Below are 22,562 nucleotides of genomic sequence, written 5' to 3'. Positions count from 1 at the left end.
GATGAGGTGAGAAAGCTCAATCCCCCTCAATCGGTTAATTTAATTTGAAATTAAAGCTGAAAAGTGGTTGGATATTTCAAAAATGCAACAATACAAACTATAGATCAACCATGAAGTACTACAGGACAGCAATATACAGGGTTTGGAATCACCTTCATGGTGACTTGATAGTTTTGAAAATCTATGGGGAGAACTCAGACAAGTTGTTTATGCAAAGACCTAAAAGTATTGTTGATCTAGAAGACTTCTGCAAGAAACTACGAGAAAAATGAGAAAAATCACTACTTGACTATAAAAACATTTGGGAGCTATTTTTTATGCCATAGTTTTGAAATCCAAACTTTTGCACCTGCTACATTTACTTTTTCTTTATCTTGAATCTGGAAACAACTGCTTTTCAATACTAAACATATATTTAGATTTGCTGAAAGATGTTATATTTAACCTGGAAACATCTAAATTACTAAGCTGCTATCTAAATAATTGTGCTATTCATATAGGAATTTATTGAAACATGTAGTTTGACCAATAGTACCATTTCCCTCCCCACCCCCAGTAAGGATTATATGGGGAATTTACCTGTTTCCCAAAGTAGCAGGAGCTGGATGGTGATTCCAGAATAGTCAGTGGCAAATCTTTTTAATCGTTCTCCCATTTTAGGCTCCCATGTTTTATGATAGCCAGTGTCAGGGAGAGCAATTAGTAGTAGAAGATGATTTTTTTTTTTAACCAAAGAGAAAAAAACAGTGGAGATATGAAATACAAAGATGAGTAGCACTATAAATGTAAGTGAAAGTGTCCATTTGCTGTAATGCTATAACTACAATTTAAACCTGAAATTAAATTCAGTTGATTTTGTTGTCAGATGTATGTTTTAACATTTCAAGTGCTTTTAAAAACAGCCAACCTGAAGCATATTTAAATCAAAATGTGGAATATAAACTTTTCAGAAATAAAAATAACACAATATACATTTTGAAATCTCAGCTTTTGCTTCTAAACCTGATAAAGTTCCAACTTTCCAGATTCACTGGGGAAAAAGTAGGGAGCATTTTGTAAAAGGCTACTCTTGAAACAATTCTGCAAAACAATCTTAAATCATTTTCCCTTCAATGAAAACTTTTACTGTGAAAAAATACAGGGAAAAATGACATTAATTTTTCTTCAAAAAAAGAAAAATGTATAAAATTGCTAGTTGTTGCAGATGTGGGCCAGATTTATGACTCTGCCACTTGTGTAGACAATGCTATATTTCTTAAAGCAGTTATTTAAAAAGTAATTTTAGATGAAAAGTAAGAATGGCTTCAATACTATACTCAAAAGTTCTGAACCCAAACTCAGATTTATAGCTGGAATTTTGTTCTTTGACTCCACCCCAAATACAAAACTGTTAAGAGGCATTTTCAGACCAAGGGGGCTCTCTAGCGTGGAAATGAATGGAAAGAACTTCATGTGTGACATGTACTGCATATACTCTGCATATAGAGAATTTATATAGCAGTATCCAATAGCCATAATATACCGGTATATGCAAATAAAGTTCGACGTTCTTTTATCATTGTAGCTCCCACTTCCAGAGAGACAAACTGCCACTGAAATGGAATAATTTATCTCTCCAACAGTATGATAGGCTGCAATAATAGCAAAACAAAACAAAGCTCTGACATACATTGTTCTCTTATTTCTGTTTATATCCTTACTGCGGCTCTCTTTGGAGAACTGGGTCCTCATAAGTATTTTAAATATTTGAACTGTGGCTTGTGTGGATGTTAACTATGAAAACCAGGGTTAAACATATTTTGCCATTGATATTTTTTTAAAAAAAATTGCTATCAGAATCACATGCATCCTACATGGAATGTTGAACATGGGAAAGAATAGAAGTACAAAAGAAAAATATTTAGCAGAAGCAGGTTGAAGAACTTATATCTTTGCAAAGAATATATTGTATGTTGTAGCGCGGGAATAATGAGAGACACAAGCAGGCTAGTGACAACAGCTCTTTAATTCAGGGTGAGACTTCAGCAAAGGAACACAGGCAACAGCCCTCTTTATATACTTTTCAGGGGCAACCATTAACCAATCACAATTCACAGAACATTTGAATTTCCCGCACAAAATAGATACATACATAACACTCCTCCACTCCCAGAAGGCACTTATTCTATCTATTTACATATTTACATACAAAATCACGCAGGTGACCAGGGCATGTCTTTACTCTGGTTGACCTGCGTATTTCAGTTGCTGGAGAGGCGTTGAGCCGGTCAGAGGGACCTCCCGTCTCTCCTGGCTCTGCCAATGGAACCTCCTGGATTTCTCCAGAGGCGTGGTTATCCCCGGCTGGGAGTGTCGACTCGCTGGGGCGGCGCTGGAACTCTGGCTTGCCAGATAAGTATTCCAGCTTACTCGGGCTTGAGATAGCTGTATCAGGAAAACTTTGGAAGTTAGGATTTACCGTGTTGGGGTTTTCGTACTGCAAGCGTCTACGCAATTGGTCTATGTGTCTTCTCCAAATTTTACCATGCCCTACATCTACCGTGTATGATTTTGGACCGGTGATCCCTACGATAGTTCCCTCAACCCACAGTGGCCCGTTGGCATAGTTTCTGGCGAATACCGGGGTTCCGATTTGGAATTGTCTTAATCCTCCCCTTTCCCCCCTGTAATTATCCGAGGAGTAATTGGGGTATAAACGATTGAGAGTGCACCTGAGCTTTCGGCCCATTAATAGCTCGGCTGGGCTGCGCCCCGAGGTAGGGCACGGGGTTGCATGTTGTATTGCTAAGAATTGGTCTATCCTAGCTTGCCAATCTCCTGCATCGAGCCGGGATAGTGCTTCCTTGGCTGTTCTTACAAATCTCTCTGCAAGGCCATTCGAAGCCGGATGAAAAGGGGCAGATAATGCGTGTCGTATGCCTAACTCAGCCAGGTATCCCTCGAATTGGGTTGCAATGAATTGGGGCCCATTATCTGATACCAGGGTGTCTGGCAATCCGTGAGTTGCAAAAAGTTTCCTGAGGACTTTAATTACGGCCTCAGAAGTTGTCGAGGGCATCAAGGCGATTTCTAACCATTTAGAAAAGGCATCTACAATAATGAGGAAATTCTGGCCATGGAACGGGCCCGCGAAATCGATATGAATCCTCCCCCATGGTCCCCTTGGTTTTTCCCATTCCCTGACGGAGGCTATTGGGGGATCTGGGTGGGACTCCTGGCAGGGCCTTCACTTCCCCACCCACTCAGTGACGTCTTGGTCGAGATGTGGCCACCACACATAGCTCCGAGCTAGGCCTTTCATTCGAACAATACCAGGGTATCCCTCGTGCAGCATTTCCAAAACTCTATGCCTTAACCGAGAAGGAATGACCACCCTGTCTCCCCACAGCAAGCAACCCCCCCAACATTGACAGTTCATTTTTCTTGTTGAAATACAATTGAAAATCCCCACTGTCCACCTTGGTAGGCCAACCCCGCATTACCCAGCCCATTACAGTGCACAACACAGAGTCCCTGGCAGAAGCCTTCGCCACTTCGCTAGAAGAAATGGGGCCCAGGAACACAACGTCAATAAGTAACCCAGGGGCTTCCGGAGTCGGGTTCTCTAATATCTCGGGCAAGGGCCATCGGCTGAGGGCATCAGCATGGCCCAGGGTTCGGCCCGGTCGGTGGAGCAGTCTGTATGAATAGGCAGCCAGGAAAATGGACCATCTGGTCATCCTGGGGGAGAGAGCAGCCGGGGTCGGTTTGTCGCCAGCCAAAAGTCCCAAAAGAGGCTGGTTATCCGTGATAAGTTCAAAGGTCCGGCCAAACAAATACTCGTGAAATTTTTTGACCCCAGCTACAGCCGCTAATGCCTCCCTGTCCAGCTGGCTGTAATTTCTTTCGGCACTAGATAAAGTGCGAGAGTAATAGGCAATGGGCACCTCTATGTCTATGGCTCAACACAGCATCCACGCCAAAGGGGGACGCGTCGCAAACAAGTACCAGAGGCAGTTCTGAGTTGTATTGTATGAGGAAGCTGTCCTCTGACAAAAGTTTTTTAACTGCTCTAAATGCGGCCGCTTCTGCTTTGCCCCACACCCAGGGAATGTTTTTTCCTAAGAGTCTATGCAGAGGCTCTGCAATGGTGGCTTTGTCCTTTAAAAACATTGTGTAAAAGTTGATAAGTCCCACGAACGCCTGAAGTTTGGGCTTTGATTTGGGAGTGGGCGCATTCTGAATGGCCCTGACTTTGCTTTCCGTGGGGTGAATGTCCGTTCCGTCAATCCGGTAGCCCAAAAATTCTACTGAGGGTACCGCTATCTTGCATTTGGACTTTTTGAGTTTAAGTCCCGCTTCTCTGAACCTGGTTAGGACTTGTCTAACCCTATCCCCAAGCTGTGCTTCGTCCTGGCCACTAATGAGGACATTGTCAAAATAGGGGACGACTCCTGGGAGGCCTTGCAGAAGGTGCTCCATGGTACTCTGGAAGAGCCCTGGGGCGATGCTAACCCCAAACTGTAGTCTAGTGCATTTAAACGCACCTCTGTGAGTTACTATGGTCTGTGATTCTGCCGTAGCGTCATCTACTGGCAGCTGCTGGTACGCCTGCGCAAGGTCTAATTTGGCGAATAGCTTGCCAGGCCCCAGGGAGTGTAGTAGATGGTGGACAATCGGAACGGGATAGGCGCTCTGTTGCAACGCCTTGTTGATCGTACATTTATACTCAGCGCAGATTCTAATTGATCCATCTGATTTAACTGGCGTGACTATTGGGGTTTCTCACTTAGCGTGATCTACGGGAACTAACACCCCTTGTCTGATTAGCTTGTCGAGCTCAGCGTCAATTTTGGGCTTTAAAGCAAATGGAACCCGTCTTGCTTTTAGTCTGATTTGGGCCACGTTGGGGTCTAAATTAAAAGATATAGGGGTCCCCACGTACTTGCCTAGTGTCTCCTCAAAAACGTCCTGATATTCGTGAAGGAGGTTTTCTTTGAGCAATGGCCCACCGATGCTGTGGACGCCTGTGAAGCCCATGCTGAGGGCTCGGAACCACACCATGCCAGGAGACTTGGTAGCGGCTTGCTGACGATGGTCAGGGGAAGCTCTTTCTGGAACTCGTCGTAGGTGACTCGGAACATGCCCACGCCTTCCACAGGAACTTGGTTTCCTTGGTAGTCGAGGAGGGGAACTCTTTGTTGTGACAGCTGGGTTTTCTGGATCTTTGGCAGGAGCGCTTTGAGTGTAGTCCAGGACATGATGGACAGGGTAGACCCGGTGTCGATTTCCATTTCGCATGGTCTCCCTTCGATTTCTACTTTCGTGTAGACTTTCTCGTCGTCAGTTGTGCTGGCTTGGCCGATTCTCGTGCTGTAGGTCTCCTGCTTTTGAATCTCGTGCCATTTTCTCGCGCCGTCATCTTTGGTTGGCTGTTTTGAACATGCCAGTTCTGGGTGGTCGCGATAGTCACATGGCTTGTGACTATGTGGAAATTGAGCTCTGCAAACTCGTGCTAGGTGGCCTTTCTTCTCACAACGCCTGCAAATGGCGTCTCTGTATTTGCAGGATTGTCTCTCGTGATCCCCGCCACAGCTAGGACAGTTCTCGTGGCGGCAGCTTTGCTCGCTCTTTTTCTTTTCCGTGTGAAAGACGTCCTCGTCTGACTCTTCCTCCGTGCTGGTTCGCGCCTCTTCTCTGTGAACGGGGGCTGTTTTTGGGCCATCTTTGCTTGGTAGTGGCTGTTGTAGTGCTTCAGAAGCCTTCGTGGATGCTTCGTGTGCTCTGGCTTCATCGAGCGCACCGGCTAACGTTAGATCTGGCTTTGCCAGAAGGTGCCTCTGCAAACGAGTGTCTCTAACGCCACAAATCAATTGCTCGAGTAGCGCATCATCAAGATCTTGGTAGTCGCAATGCGTTGCGGCTTTTTGAAGTGCGGCCACATATGCGCTGACTGGTTCTCCTTCTCTTTGTACACGTTGCCGGAGCTCGTAGCGCTGTACAAATTTTGAAGGAACTGGAGCGTAGTGGGCTCTCAGGTTTGCTTGAAGTACGTCCCAGGGGACCGTCTGGACTGGGGTTGGCTCGCAGAGGGACTTGGCCAACTCGATGTCTGGCCCACAGTGGCTTAAGAATAGGGCTCTTTTTCAGTTCGCGGAGAGCCCTTGCATCTCGCTTGCTTCCAGGGAACACTCGAACCTGGTTAGATATGATCCCCACTTCTCTCGGGTCTCGTCGAAGGGTTTTGGCGGAACGTAGGCAGACATTGCCGTGTCTCTGTGTTCGCTCGTCACCCTGGCTGAAACTCAGAGCTCTTTTTGATTTGCTTCTTGTGGCCTCAATCCCATCCTCGTTGCCAATGTTGTAGCGCGGGAATAACGAGAGACACAAGCAGGCTAGTGACAACAGCTCTTTAATTCAGGGTGAGACTTCAGCAAAGGAACACAGGCAACAGCCCTCTTTATATACTTTTCAGGGGCAACCGTTAACCAATCACAATTCACAGAACATTTGAATTTCCCGCACAAAATAGATACATACATAACACTGTATTTCCCTGAAGAATTTCTTTAGCAACACCGGGCAAGAAATCATACATAAGAAGCAAAGTTCAGTGGAAACCATCTGTTTGATAGTTTCTTCATCTTAGATTGCTGGTTCAAGATGAAGCAATACATGTAGATAGTATTTGCTTTAATTTGCATTTACATTTTGTGGCATGTTTCCAAAATTTTTCTTTGTGTACCATCATTCTGCCCACTTTGATCTAAGGATTTTCTTTTAGTTTGTTTTCTGTTTTACAATAAGTAACCACATTATGTCACTATGGTTATTGATTTCTAAAGATCTATTGATCTACATAGCACATTACAAAGTTCAGATGCAAGTTTGGTTTCTTGTTCTTAATGAATTTGCATTCTGAATGTTGACTGGAAGATATCAAAGGCATCAAAGGAAAAAAGAGACAATGATGCCAGTAGTTCTTCATACTTTTAAATATGGGAGGAAATCATTACTGGAAAAAAATTCTTTACATAGCCCCAAGGTATCAAATGATGGCATTTTCAAGAGGAAACAATTAATGTCATTTGCACAACAAAAAGCCAGGTTGTACAAAATGACTTCAAAAGATCCTGGAGAGGCTTTGATAAAGCAATCTATGAAAGGCACAGCATAATCTCTGTTACCATGTATCCCTGCAAGTCCTTTGTAGTTGATGCAAGAGAGCTTCAAGTAATGTGATGACTTTTTGGATGAAGAAGCCACAATTCACTTTGCTGTTTTACAAATATTGCAAAGAACATTAAACATTATCTGAATGCAGAACATTTTCTAAATGTATAAACTTAAGCCAGTTGTTTTTTCAACCTTGATGTGTGGACTCCAACTTCCAGAATTCATCTAGGTACTTTCATGAGTCAAAGTAGATGGTCCCAAAAATGGTCTTTTCAGTAGTCCACCCAGATATGGAATGCTTCTCTTAAGAGATTTCCATGAGACTTACCTTACAATGTTTCTGATGCTATGTGAAAATTTATTGTACAACACATTATATAAATTCTTTTAAACTTGGACTGTATATGCTGTTATGAATTTTTATATTCATTTGTTTATCATCATATTTTCCTACAAATCTTACACTGCTTAAAAAACTGTGGTGGTTGGGTCATTCCTTAATCTGGAATGAGGAGATGTCACTCCTTTCACATGTTATCTATTTTGGGGCATGTCAGGAGAAGTCGGGAGATCTATTTTTAAATCTCTTTCCCTCCCACTCTTTAGTGAAATGGATAGAACCATTCTCTCACCTATTTTACTGGAAAATATCTACCATCACTTAGATGAGCTGAAGCACAAAATCTCTATCCTGTTTTACTTTACTACCTACTGTGTTATGTATGGATATACATAGGAATTTGCATGACTGCTGTGGATTGGATGGCATTCGCGGCGGGAAAAATGAAATGCTGTCAGTGGCCGGCCGGCAAGCTGAGGGGGGTTTAAAAGGTGAGTCGCAGCTGTCGCGCTGGCAGTTCTGTATGATGACCAGCTAAATAAAGATACTAGAAAGGTTCTGGAGTCCCGTCTCTTCCTTCCTGCGTTTCGAACATAACACTGGTGACAAAGGTGGGATCCAAGGAAGACTGAGGACAAAGAACTGACCATCACCTCGTGGCACCACGGCTATCACTCAGCAGGATGCTGCATCGGCCAACCGGATAATGGCTGCCAACCCACTCAAGCACCCACCATCTTCGATCCGAAATCAGAGGAATGGCACACGTACATGTGCCGATTCCGGATGTACATGGAGGCGAACAACTATCAGGATCTCCCCGATAACTGAAAGCGAGCTCTATTCCTCACATACTGCGGAACTAAGGTATTCAAGATGGCCCAGACTCTCATTTCACCGGCCGACATAGAGTCCATCTCTTGGACGACCCTACAGAACACATTTCACGACCATTATGCACTAGCAACGACACCAATGGTCAGCAGGAACGAATTCTATTGCCGGCGCAAGAGAGAAGAGGAAACCACCAATGAATTTGTGGCTAGCTTAAGAGAAATAGCAGCTAAGTGCGAATTCATCAACCCAGAGGACATGATGAAAGACCACATCATCCTGGGGATGAGAGACCTAAACCTCCAACTTTTAAAGTTGCTGTGGAGGAAGCCCGAGCTGCAGAATCCTCTGATAACTCCGCCACTGATATCCACAGGACTAGCGGGGTTCACCATGCCCAGAGGGATGGCGAAGACCTGACTGAGTACACTGAAGATGAGGGAGAGGACGAGGGAGACCAGATCGACGGGTAAGCCCCCGGGACATTGACCATGACGCACCTCACTGCACGGGGTGCATGGGGTTTCACACCCAACCAGCATGCAGGTTCAAATAAACAATCTGCCGATGTTGCCAAAGGAAAGGGCATATCGCAGAAGCTTGCAGAGCCACCCAACCCATCCCTGCCCAGCCGAGGCCACAACTGGGGACCTGAAAGCCAGGGAAACCGAGAGACAGGCACCAGGACGAAAGATTTCCTGAGTGCAGAGGCATCAACCAGACCACCGTGGGACAATCCGATGCATGCAATGGACACAAATTCCACGTAACGCTCACCATAGAAGGAAGTGGTTGCAACATGGAACTGGACACAGTGTCAGGCATGCCTCCTTTCAAACCTCAAGAATGAAAAAACCCGACTCTATTTTCATAGAGAAGGTACTTTTACTGAATATGTACTGAATGCAACCAAAGAAAAGCAAGGTCTGAAGCAAAAGGCGCGAAAATTACATATAGAAAGCATCCCCAAAAGCCTTCTCCCAACTGTCCAGCATAAATAATCCAATCCACAATTCCCCAGGGGTCATGTGGGTGCAATGTCTGGTGGTGCCATCCTCCTGCTATCCCACGGCAGTTGACCTTGAGTTGTTATCAACTTCAAAGAAACGCTGAAGCAAAGTTTCTCTCTTCTTCTCTACCAGCTCACTTCCCCCTTCCCAAGAATTCCAATAGCTCCCCTCTCCCCCTGTTTCATGCCAGCCAAGCAAGCAATGAAAAAGCGGAGGCTGACATTCAGCCCTCCTGCAGAAGAGACATTATTTCTACAAGAAAACCAAAATGACAGAAAACAGATAATTACAGAATTAAAAGCATGACAATAAGAGATAGATTAAGGTTTATCAGGATATTTGGAGTGAAACAATTGCAGTTGTTTTGGAGCTTGAACATCCCACTTATTTACCCATTCAGCTTTTGATAATGGAAAATGTTTTCAGGCCACCAAATACTGCACCTTACCACGATGCTTTCTAGAGTCCAATATTTCCTTGACCTCAAAATGCTGTTCCCCCTCAATTAATATGGGGACAGGGGGAGATTCTTGGTCCATTCATAAAAGGGATGAACGCTCCGGTTTCAGCAAACTGACATGAAACACCGGATGAATCCTCCGCAAGTTTTTGGGTAACTCCAATTGCACTGTGACTGGGTTAACAATATGGATTATCGGAAAAGGACCCACATACTTGGGTCCAAGTTTTTTCGACTTTTGGGTAGTTTGCAAGTACTTGGTGGAAAGGAAAACCATATCATCAACTTTATAATTCCAACCCTGAATCCTTTTCTTATCAGCTTGGGTTTTATGAGCTCGATGGGCTTCATCCAGAGCCTTACGTGTTACTGACCAAGTGTCACGTAACTGTTCAATCCACTCAACCAAGGAGGGTATCTGTGGGTTCTCCTGAGGCAACTCCGGAATGGGTATGAAATCTTGACCGAAGGCCACCTTAAAAGGAGTAAACCTGGTACTGCTATGTAAGGAGTTGTTATAGGTCACCTCTGCAAATGGCAGCAAATCTGCCCAGTTATCTTGTTGATAATTTATGTAACATCTCAGGTAATGTTCTAACACAGAATTGGTTCTCTCACAAGCCCCATTGGTCTGAGGGTGGTGGGCAGAGCTTAACCCTTGGGCAGAGCCTAACAACCCTAGGAACTCTTTCCAAAAGTGGGAGGTGAACTGAACTCCTGTGTCCGAGATTATCCGCTCTGGAGCCCCATGTAATCGGTATACATGTTGGACAAACAATTTTGCAAGCGTTTTAGCAGAATGGATCTTGGGACATGGGATAAAATGCACTTGTTTAGAGAAAAAATCAGTAACCACCCAAATAACTGTATTCCCCCCCACTTTCGGGTAATTCAACAATAAAATCCATGGAAATTTCCTTCCATGGGGCTCCCAGTCTGGCAACATTCTGAAGCAATCCGGGTGGCTTCCCAGGAGGTCTCTTTGCAGAAGCACATACGGGACAACTTGCTACATATGCTTCTATGCCCTTCTTTAGTGCAGGCCACCAGAACTGTCATTTAACTAAATGTAATGTCTTCACAAATCCAAAGTGACCGGCAACTTTGGCATCATGGGCATGTTGTAATACTGTCACTCTTAGACTGGCGGGAACATACAGCTTAGCTCCCACCCAGGCGAGTCCTTCTCGAAGTGTACACTCATTTGAATGGGCCAAAAACCACTTGTCAGTTTTTAAAGCATCCTTAGCTGCTTGCTCAAGTTGCCAGACAAAGTTGGATCCGCTTTCACCTGGGCTCTAGTAACTACTGGTGCCGCCAGCTGTTTTGAGGGGATAATTGGAAGAATCACTTCCTCTCTAACACTATTGTATTGCGGCAGTCTCGAAAGGGCATCTGCCATGAAGTTCTTCCCTCCAGGAAGGTAGCGCAGGAAAAAATTGAATCGTTTGAAGAGCTGAGCCCGGAGGACTTGTTTTGGGAACAGTTTTTGTGGTGTTTTCAAAGCTTCTAAGTTCTTGTGGTCAGTCCACACCTCAAATGGCTGCTTAGCCCCTTCAAGGAAATGTCTCCACATTAACAGTGCCCAACGAACAGCAAAAGCCTTTTTCTCCTATATGGCCCATCTCCTCTCGGTCTCCAATAATTTCCAAGAGGTATAGGCACAGGGTTGCAGCTTTCCTTCTGCGTTCGCTTGAAGTAACACTGCCCAGATGGCTACATCGCTGGCGTCAGCCTGTACAACAAAATGGGCTTCCATGTCAGGATATTTAAGGACCGGTTTGGCAGCAAACAGTCGTTTTAGTTTCTCAAACGCCGCCTGACAGTCCATAGTCCACTTGAGAGGCCAGGAGGGCTTTGGCCTCTCTTCTCCTTTTGTTTTTAGAAGATTAGTAATAGATAGTGCAATTTTTACAAATGAGGGGATGAATTGTGAATGAAACTCTGTAGTTGTTTGTGGGTGCATGGGGGGGGGTGCATTCCAACATGGCTTGGACCTTTTCTGGATCCATTTCTATCCCCTCATGTGAGATGCGGTACCCCAGATAGTCAATTTTAGTTTGGTGGAATTCGCATTTTGATAGTTTGACATACAATTCAGCAGCTCTAAGTTTTTTCAGGTCGGCCCTGAAAAAAAATTGGTCATCCAAGACCATGGACGACCAATTTTACGTGGTCATCCACGGTCTTGGTGTACATAAGAATGTCATCCAGGTAGACCAGCACCCCCTTGTACCGGTGTTCAAGCAGCACTTCATTAATTAGCTGCATAAACACGGCAGGGGCTCCTTGCAGTCCAAAAGGGAGCACCTGAAACTGGAAGCATCCCAGCGGGCAGTTGAAAGCAGTTTTCCATTCATCCCCTTCTCTAATCCGAACTCTATAATATGCCTCCCATAAGCCAGCTTTGTAAAAATCTTTCCTTTGCCTAGGTGAGCTAACATGTCCTTCATGAGAGGCAGAGGGTAGACATTTTCTACGCAAATCACATTTAAATTTCTATAATTGACCACCAGATGAAAGGACCCATCCTTCTTTTCCCAGAATAGTACTGATGCTGCCACCCGTGGGCTAGCCGGTTGGATAAAACTGTGTTTTAAGTTTTTATCAATAAAGTCTCGTAGTTCCCTCAGTTCCCGGGAGGTCATGGGGTAGATTTTTGGTTTAGGGAGTTTTACCCCAGGGACGATTTCAATGGTACAGTCCATTGGTCTGTGGGGGGGCAGCATGTCTGACGCCTTCTCGCTGAACCCCTCCTGGAGGTCCCAGTACTCTTTTGGGATCTTTTCCTCCCCCACAATGTGGTCTGCCATTGTCGCCGCCCCCTCGTTCTCCACTTCGCCCATGCAATGGGATTCCTCTCCTTTCTTCCCTGGCTGCTTGGAGCGGATGTGCAACACTCCCGTTTTCCAGTTTATGCACAGGTTCCATTTACAGAGTCAAAGCAGTCTAATTAGGAGGGGCCGTTCCATGCCCGGGGCCACAATAAAACTCAGAGTCTTCAGGTGATCCCCCATCCTCATCTAGATTGACTCGGTTACAAAATGGGCTGGGCCCTCTCCAGCCACTGATCCGTCTAGCTGACAGAATGTGATCGACCTTTTCATCATTTTTAGTCCTACGCCCAATTGTTCTACAACATCCGGGCTGATGACGCACCTGGTGCATCCTGAATCTAGGAGGGCTGGCATCTGGCCGTGGGCCCCGGTGGATGGTACTTTTAGTTCTACTGAGATGGTCATGGGGCCCCCTTTCTGACTTACCAGGAAGTCATCATCAGAGTTGGTTTCGGTTTCACTGTCATCAGCGATGGTTGGAATTCCCAACTCACCCTGTTTCAGGGGAGCGAACTCAACAACTTCTCCCTTCAGGGTGGTTTTGTGGGCTCTTGCAGGTGTTTTATCAGCTTTCTTTCCTCCGGTAGAGGTCACCTTGGGCGCCGGCTGGGAGAAACACTCAGTGGCTCAGTGCCCTTCCTTCCCACATTTGAAACACATGGAGGATTTTGGTTTGAACCCTGCCATTCCCATTGTGGCCTTTGGCGCCCCCTTGCAGAATGAGGAGGGTGGCTGATCCCAGGTGCACCCACCACGGAGGCTACCCCGGGCCAAGTCAATCTCCACATCTGCTGACAACATGTACCAGCTCTGCAGATTGTTGGGAGCTCCTCAGGAACGACAATCCTTGTAAACATCCTCATTTAGCCCATCTTTATAATTCTCCAGTAGGGCCATGTCTGACCACCCTCTCATGTAGGGTGCCAGCTCACGGAACTCCTGGGTGTACTCCATCACTGATCTCCACCCCTGGTGAATGGCCTTCATTCTAATTCTCGCCCCTTCGCTTGGCTAAGGGGTCCTCAAAACGCGTTCTGAGGGCTGCCATGAATTGATCATAATTCTTCAGCAAGGAGGAATTTTCATTATGAAGCCCCACCATCCACTCAGCTGCTACTCCCTACAGGGCCTTGGTAACGCACCTCACGTGTGCGGCATCTGAGAGGATATCCTCCCCCCAGTCCTGCATGTGGTTCCAAACTTGGGTCAGAAAAAATCCCAACTTCTTTGGGTCTCCCCCGAATTTTTCTGATATCGGGGGAATTTTTGGCTTTATTTGCCTCTGTGGCGGTGCCTGTCTTGCCGGGGGCCCCTGGGCTGCCGCAGCCACCACTTGAGTTCCGGAGGCTTGAGCTGTTCCTTCCCCAGCTTGGTCTCTCTCTTCCCCACAAGCAGCAGCCTCCGTTCCATCTCTGGGGCATGCATCCTCCCTCCTGGTGGAGTATGCATACCTTTCCCGACTTTTTCAGTTCTCTTCAGCCTCCCTCAAAAGTTGCAGGGCCTGTGCGACCAGAAGATTTTCTTTCTGCTCCTGCAGCCAGCCAGCTTCTCCCTCTCAGCATCTGGTACTTGTTACACCTTGAGGGATCTTCTCCAGCTCCGGCAACCTCCCCATGCCCAGCGACCACTTGGCTTTCTCTGGATCTTCCTCCAGCTCTAAATTAGCCATCCAGTCTGATGCCTACCAGGCAGGGTGTGATGACAAAGCTGCTGAACCGGCAGCTCCCATCTGGTTCTGGTTGCTGTCTTGATCAGACATTGTTTTGCTCAGCCCCCACGGTAGTTTTCCAGGATGGCTATTAATTCAGACCTTGCTTTATGTCAGGTATTCCTCCTTTCAAAACTCAAGAAAGAAAAACCCCGACTCCATTTTCATAGAGAAAGGTACTTTTACTGAGTATGAACTGAATGCAACCAAAGAAAAGCAAGGTCTGAAGCAAAAGGCGCGAAAATTACATATAGAAAGCATCCCCAAAAGCCTTCTCCCAACTGTCCAGCATAAATAATCCAATCCACAATTCCCCAGGGGTCATGTGGGTGCAATGTCTGGTGGTGGCATCCTCCTGCTATGCCACGGCAGTTGACCTTGAGTTGTTATCAACTTCAAAGAAACGCTGAAGCAAAGTTTCTCTCTTCTTCTCTACCAGCTCACTTCCCCCTTCCCAAGAATTCCAATAGCTCTCCCCTCCCCCCATTTCATGGCAGCCGAGCAAGCAATGAAAAAGCGGAGGTTGACACACAGGCTCATTCTTCACAATCATTTCCTGGGCAACCCTGAAGCGACTCAACCTGAAATTTCCCCAGAAAAAACTGAGGCCACAACAGATACAGCTGAACGACTATCAGGGCAACTGCATCAGCATCCTGGGGAAAGCAGAGGTCAGAGTCCAATTCAAGAAATTCAATGGCCATCTTACATTAACAGTAGTCAAAAGTGATCGGCCCATGTTGTTGGGGGTAGAGTGGTTCAAACCACTGGGCCTGAACATCACGGGTCTGCACAGGATCAATGGAGGCGAATTGGACGAACTACTGGACGAATTTCAGGACATGTTCGATGGAAGCCTAGGTAAATATACGGGAAAACCCATATCCTTCAGCCTAGACCCAGGGTAACCCTAGTAAGGCTTAAACATCGATGGGTGCCATTTGCTCTAAGGCCCAAGGTAGATGAACAATTAGATAAGCTAATTGCTCAAGGAATACTTGAGCCACTAGCTCATGCCACGTGGGAGACCCCAAACGTGACCCCGATAAAACTGGATGGGTGTATCAGGATATGTGCGGATTACAAATGCATGCTTAATAAAGCATTTTAGCAGAGTGCATATCCGGTACCCGTGGTACAACACCTCCTGTATTCACTAGGAAATGGCAAGGTTTTAGCTAAATTAGATCTTGCCCAGGCATATCCCTGCCAGTGGATGCCACCAGAGCGGAAGCCCAGACCATTGTGATGCACAGGGGATTCAAATGTAACCAGCTGCAATTTGGCATGAGTGTGCTAATCTCCGGGAAAACAATGGAGCAACTCATGAGCCGAGTAAGGGAAACATTAAGAAGATTTCAAGCAAAGGGACTCAAAGTCAAAAAAGAGAAATGTAAAATTGGGGCAGAACAAATCGAGTTCTTGGGCTACCTAATTGATGGGAATGGCATACACCCCACCAATAGCAAAGTAAAAGCAACCAAAGAAGCCCCCAAACCAAAAAACAAAGCAGAGTTGCAGGCGTTTTGGGGTTATTGAACTTTTATGGAATTTTCTTGAAGCAAAAGGCTACCGTTGCTGAACCGCTTCACAAACTCCTTGGGAAGATGACCGCCTGGAAGTGGGAACAATGAGAGGACAATGCATTCTCCATATTGAAACAGTTACTATCATCGGACAGTGTCCTCTCCAATACACAGAAAACCTTCCATTACTGGTAACATTTGACACTTCCCCTTTGGAGTAGGAGCCATCTTCAGCCATCAAGTACCTAATGGACACAAAGCCCCCATTGCATTCTACTCCAAAACGCTATAGCCAGCAGAGAGAAACTACAGCCAGTTGGGCAAGGAAGCACTCGCAGTGGTGGCTAGGGTCAAGCGCTTCCACGAATACCTCTATGGCCAGCAATTCGAGATAGTCATGGACCACAAACCTTTACTCGGACTACTAGTGGGAGACAAGCAAACCCCGAATTTTATGGCACCCCGGATGATGAGATGGTCCATTTTTCTCACCGGGTACAACTACAAGCTGACCCATTGGCCTGGAACCAGCATCGGCAACGCAGATGGTCTCAGCAGATGCCCAACACCAGAATTAGTGGAAGACCTGGCACCAGTGATGAGGGTGCTACTGATCGATGTCGACCTGACCAGCCCAACCACATCACACAAAATCGCAGACCAGACCAGAAAGGACGCTGTGTTAGCCAGAGTTCTGACCTGGGTGTTGAGGGGGTGGCCACAAGAAAAGGTAGGGGAGGAATTCTGAACATTTGAAAATAAGAAAATGAAGTTGTCAGCAATGAAGGGATGTTTATTATGGGGGGAGAAAGTAATCGTACCAGGAAGTCTGAGAGGACAAGTGTTGGAAACATTGCATGCGGGGCACCCAGGGATTGTGCACATGAAGGCGCTGGCCCGGAGCTACCTCTGGTGGCCACAAATTGATAAGGACATTACGGAATGGGTGGCTGCCTAGAAACGAGACCAGCGCCACCACGCACAACACCGATGGAGTGGGATGCACCCAAGGAACCGTGGTCACAGATACACATAGATTTTGCGGGACAAACATTTTTAATTTTAATAGATGCATAGTCAAAGTGGTTAGAAGTGATATTGATGCCCTCCATGACAACAGAGGTGACATTCGGGCATTAAGGAGAATGTTTGCGACACATGGGTTACCTGACGTGTTAGTATCTGATAATGGGCCTCAACTGATGGCTAAGGAAATGGAGTCATTTTTGGCGGAGATGGGAATTAGGCACACCCTGGTGACACGGTATTGTCCGGCTGGGAATGGGCAGGCAGAATGAATGGTGCGACTCACCAAGGAGACCCTCACCAGAATGGGTCCAGGAAACTGGCAAGAGTGTGGAGATGGTGTTATCTCAGTTGCCGGCAAACCACACTGGGTAAACAACATTACAATATGTCCTAATCTTCTTAGAAATGTAAAACAGGATGTCTGGCAGAAGACCTTATCTCAGACAAACCAGGCATGAGGACCCAACATGTAGGCAATTGTCTGTTACAGGAAATAACATGAGGGAAACACGAGGGATCCATATGGACTTCACGAGCTTTCTGTAGCCAATCAGGACAAGTATACGTTGATTGATGTTTTGCCATGATAGTTGTAAAATGACAATAAAAGGAAGCCTTCGGGATGGAGTCAGGTGTGCCTTCCCCAAGGTACTTTCACACTGAGGTACCTTGACCAAGGTGCCCTCCCACCGAGGGGCCTTCCCGTGAACCATCATCCTGCCTACACGTCTTTCTTCATCGAAACAACATCTGGTGACCCTGACGTGATTCCTCCTATGCTTACTCGGCTGGATGAGCCCAGGTGCACCTCAGCGAACTTTGCTCTCAATATTTCGTGAGTATGGGAAGGGAACTCTCAGCTCATCAGAGGCTTCATGCAAAAAAGCTGCAGACAATACTCAGAGATAATGGAATGGCAGGAATTAAGTTAAGTGAGTTAGACTCACCGCCACGAGAAGAAATAAAGCATTTGTTGCTGTGGCAAAAATGTAAGGAAGCAGTAGAGGTTATGGGGACTCATAAACTCAAGGCACCGTCTCCATCTTTCTCTCTGTCTTCTGATCAGGGGTCTGCTCTCCCTCCCTCTCATTTTCAGCTAACTTTGCTGGCTCCACAGCCAGTAGAAATTAGTTCCCTGACAGCTCACTTATTGGTTTCTCCTTTACAAGAGATTTTTTCACCTGTCAGAGCAGGGTTTCAGGAAAAGCAACAAAAAGGAACTCTCAGTGGGGTAGAAATAACAGAGGGTCTCCAAGCTTTTCTTGTCATACAGACGGTTAATCCCCAGGGGCAAGATCAATATCAGAGGAATCCTTTGCCACATAAAGTTTTGAGAGAGCTAAGGAAAGGCATCACAGAGACAGGTTTGCTTTTCACCTATAATATTGGGATGGTGGAAGGAATAAACCATGAATATATTTTGATTCCTGAAGATTGGAAGCAAGTTTTTCTAATGATTTTGACTTCAATAAAATATGTTGTTTGGGATAGAGCTAAAAAGAGTTTTTTCCTATAGTCATGTCTCCTCCTCCAGTCCTTATCTGCAGTTCCAGAGTCACAGCAGATAATGCTGGGCTTGATTTAATCACTCAGGAGTCTGTGGAATTTAAATTTACTTTGGAGGCTCTGGTTTTAGTGGGTCTTATCTTACCTTGATCTATTGCTAAATTTTATTTGGTATATCATCGTATGGATGATATTTTAATTGGAGCTTAAAAATATAATTTGATTGGCTTTCTGAAATATAAAATGATTTATGTGTCTATGGATTGGATTGTAAATTGTCTAGAATAAATACAGCTGCACGTTTCTTATCTGTATTTAGGACATAAACTGTTGCAGTTTTCTTTCTACTCCGGCTTTTCCTCATTTAAAGTTACCAAAAGTTATTTCTTTAGTAAATTTGTAACAATTGCTAGGTACTATTAATTGGATTGGCTCATATTTTTTGTTACCTACACATTTACTTAATCCATTATTTGAATTATTGACTAAAAAAAAAAAAAAAGCCAGGAGATTTAATTATAGTTACATCTGTAGTATGTGCTACAGTTGAGAAAATTAATAACATCTTGAGTATTTAATTTGTGGATTGAATCTCTCATAGAGATTGTCAGTTATTTCTTAATATTTCCTCCTAATAAAAATATTGGGAATTTTAGAACAGCAAAAAGTATATTGCATTGAATGGTTTTATTTGCCTCATTACCATTAAAAAAAATGTTTTACCCTTGTTGAAAGATATGAGAAAAGCAGAAACTTAGGCAAAGTTTCAGCCCCCACCTTTCTCAATGGGTCATTAAGAAGCTGAAGCTACCTTATTTTCCACAACAAAGGACGGAAAAATTTACAGGGGCCAGCAACATTTAAGCAGATATGGGACACAGGAAAGAAAAGCAAACACCCAAGAAGGAAAAGAAATCAAGTCAAAGTAACTAGAATTTTTAACACATGAGGAAAGGAGAAAAACACAGAAATAGCAAGCTGAATAATTATAGGGAATGAACAATTACAAAGGGCTAGGAAAAACAGAGAGTAGACTATAAAACAATTATTTATTAAGAATTTCAAAAGACTTTAAAGGGTCACATAGAAAATCAAAAGATCTTTTAGGATATAAAAAAGGGTTACTCTTACAGTTCAAACAGGCTAGCCTCGAAACGATGTGTTTGCATTTATTTCTTGTCTGACTTCCTATAAACAATAAATTGATTCTACTCTCAAGCAGCTTGACGCAGCACTAAATGGCTTACGGTAACAGCTCTTGACGACAAACGGACAGCTCAATTAGAGCCTTTTATTCTCCCCATTCATGTAAATCTGTGGGGAGAGATTTGATGTTGTAGTCTCAAGCAGCTGACCTCCAATCATTTTGAAGCAATTTCCCAACCGGGAGTTTTGAATTCAAGAAGGGAAAGCTCTGCCTCTCAGCAATCCATAAAGGGAAAGGCTTCTTTTTCCTTTCAGCAATCCTTAAAGGGAAAGGCTTCTTTTTCATTCTAACAACTTTTATTTAAGCTGTTGCTGAAATTATAACCTTGGGGCGTACTTGAGCCTGCTGAGGAAATGGAACTGATTTAATAAATATTGTTCTTTCTATCTTAAAATCTGACTTTCAATTTTATTTTTAGAATAATTTATTTCTTCAGTGTGTTTTAATTGACTATGTAGGATGTATTTCATATCATCTATCTACAGGTCCTAGGTTTAATGATTTCCTCATTTTCTATTCATCTATTGATCACAAGCTTTTTGCTTTTCTGATGGGGGAAGAACGAGAGGAGTGATTGCTTAAAAAGATCCTCCTGAGGACATCTGGAAAGTTTCTTCTCAATGTTCAGAATTGTCTGTTGTTATTTTAGCTTTCCACATTTTTTCTCAACAGTTTTTGATCTGATCTCTGACTTTCAGTATGTGTGTCAACTGATTTTTAATCTCCCTAGTGTATATGTTACACTTTCTTTGAATAAGGATCTTCTGTCTCTCTTTTTGACATTACAGCAAGTTTTGTAAATTAGAAAGAATCGAATTTACATTGCACATATTAGGAGTCATTAGTCTTTCCCAGGTATGTTATCAGAAGGAAATGCTGTTGCAGACAACAAAGTAACATGTTTTATCTGTTACTTCATGGGAAAGTAATTCTATGTTTCATCAAAATGCCAAGGCTCTTGCAAAACAATTTCACATTCCTTTAGATCATGCTAGAGCCATCATACAACAATGTCCTCAATGTTCTCAAATTACCCCATCTCTTTCCATTGGGGTGAATCCAAGAGGGCTTAAAGCAAACAACTTTGGCTACTTTTTCTTATTTTATATGGGCCATTCCTCAGAAAGGGGAAGCTACTAAACATGTTAATTATTGTTTTTGAACATTTGCTGTCATGGGCCTACTTTCTACATTAAAATAGACAATGGTCTTGCATATTGTAGTTGCTCCTTTGCTGAATTTTGTGGCACATGGCAAATTAAACATCTTTTTGGCATATTTTTAACTCTACAGGACAAGCCATAAGTGGAGCACAAAAATTTTACATTAAAGTCTGCTTTGGATAAAACAAAAATAAACAGGGGGAATTCCTATAGGTCTCCCTGGTAAACAGGAATGGTTAAATAAAGTTCTGTTTACTCTGAATCATCTTAATATTACAAATTTATTAACTCCAGTAGATGATCATTTTGGAAGTAGAATAAGTCATCCCCAGCCACAGGTAATGTATAGATTATTGCTTAACCCTGAATGGCATGGACCTGTTCCCTTATTGACATGGGGAAGGGGATATGCTGCTGTGCTTATGCCTACAGGTCAGGTGTGGATCCCTGCTAGGTGTGTGAAACTGTGGAAGGATGGTGTGGCACCAAGGACTGAAAAACCCAATCCTAAACTTCTCACTCAGCCTGCAGAACCCTCAGCAGGATCGGGATCGAGCACCTCACCAGGTTCATCAAGTGACCTGGGGACAGATTAAAGCTTTCTACTCAATCTACAAAATTGCTACAGGAAAAGGACATACCACAAACACCAGAGAACTTTTTAGTAGCAGCTTTTGCTTGTTTAAATGCTAATTCTGTAACCATTATAATGTGTATTATTCTTATGTGTATTTTCCCTCCTTGCGCAGCTATGATGACTTTGCAACATAGAATTCCAGAACAAGGTCTTTGGGATCAAAATTCCTATATATAGGATATGCAAAATGTCTCTTGATTAGTAAACAGGACAGACTGTTGGATCTGCATACATGTTCCCACACATGCCAGAGGAGGACTTTTTATACATGCTATTCCTTTTAATGAAATCGGATGGAATCAACATCCTTGGATCCCTGGAATGCTACAAAATGAAAATGTTAATTATCCTATTTAGTTATGCTTTAGATATTATTTTAGCAGCCAAGAGTGATGTATGTGCTTTGATTCATTCACATTGTTGTAAGTATATTACTGATTATAAAGCAAATATTTCAGCTACAATTGAGCACATGGAAAACATGATTGCAGATAATCCAATTGGCTCCACTATTCCACAGTCTCCATGGGAATGGTTATAGTCTTGGCTCTCAGATTTTGGATGGGTGCGACAAATAGTATCCATCGTTATAATAGTCATCATTGCCTTAATTTGTTGTTGTTGTTGCTTACAATGTTTGCCTGGGTTATTAGCGATATTTCGTCCAAGAATTTGGCCCTCCAAATCTGAAATTATGTATGCTTGCAAAATATTAAACAATAAAAAATAAAATAAAAAAGGAGGATATGTGGAGATGGTGTTATCTCAGTTCCGGCAAACTGCACTGGGTAAACAACATTACCATATGTCCTAATCTTCTTAGAAATGTAAAATAGGATGTCTGGCAGAAGACCTTATCTCAGACATACCAGGCATGAGGACCCAACACGTAGGTAATTGTCTGTTACAGGAAATAACATGAGGGAAACATGAGGGATCCATATGGACTTCACGAGCTTTCTGTAGCCAATCAGGACAAGTATACATTGATTGATATTTTGCCATTATAGTTGTAAAATGACAATAAAAGGAAGCCTTCGGGATGGAGTCAGGTGTGCCTTCCCCAAGGTACTTTCACACTGAGGTACCTTGACCAAGGTGCCCTCCCACCGAGGGGCCTTCCCGTGAACTATCATCCTGCCTACGTGTC

General features: G+C 44.1%; 1 long non-coding RNA gene and 1 pseudogene across 2 annotated transcripts in view; both read right to left on the bottom strand.

Moving 5' to 3' along the window:
* The window catches only part of LOC148112635 (uncharacterized), a 28,027-nt gene extending 8,407 nt beyond the window's left edge, over positions 1-19,620 (bottom strand). For both annotated transcript variants that reach the window (XR_015729276.1, XR_015729275.1), the window contains exon 1: positions 19,537-19,620. This is a non-coding gene — a long non-coding RNA (uncharacterized LOC148112635). The remainder of the gene's footprint in view (positions 1-19,536) is intronic.
* Positions 11,412-14,305, bottom strand: LOC148112636 (uncharacterized; annotated as a pseudogene).
* Positions 19,621-22,562: the final 2,942 nt, after the last annotated feature.

The sequence above is a fragment of the Pantherophis guttatus genome, chromosome 8 (assembly GCF_059756535.1).
Source record: "Pantherophis guttatus breed Tessera chromosome 8, ASM5975653v1, whole genome shotgun sequence".
Classification (NCBI taxonomy): Eukaryota; Metazoa; Chordata; class Lepidosauria; order Squamata; family Colubridae; genus Pantherophis; species Pantherophis guttatus.
The sequence above is the reverse complement of the archived record's forward strand: the minus strand, read 5'-3'. Positions and strand labels throughout refer to the sequence as shown.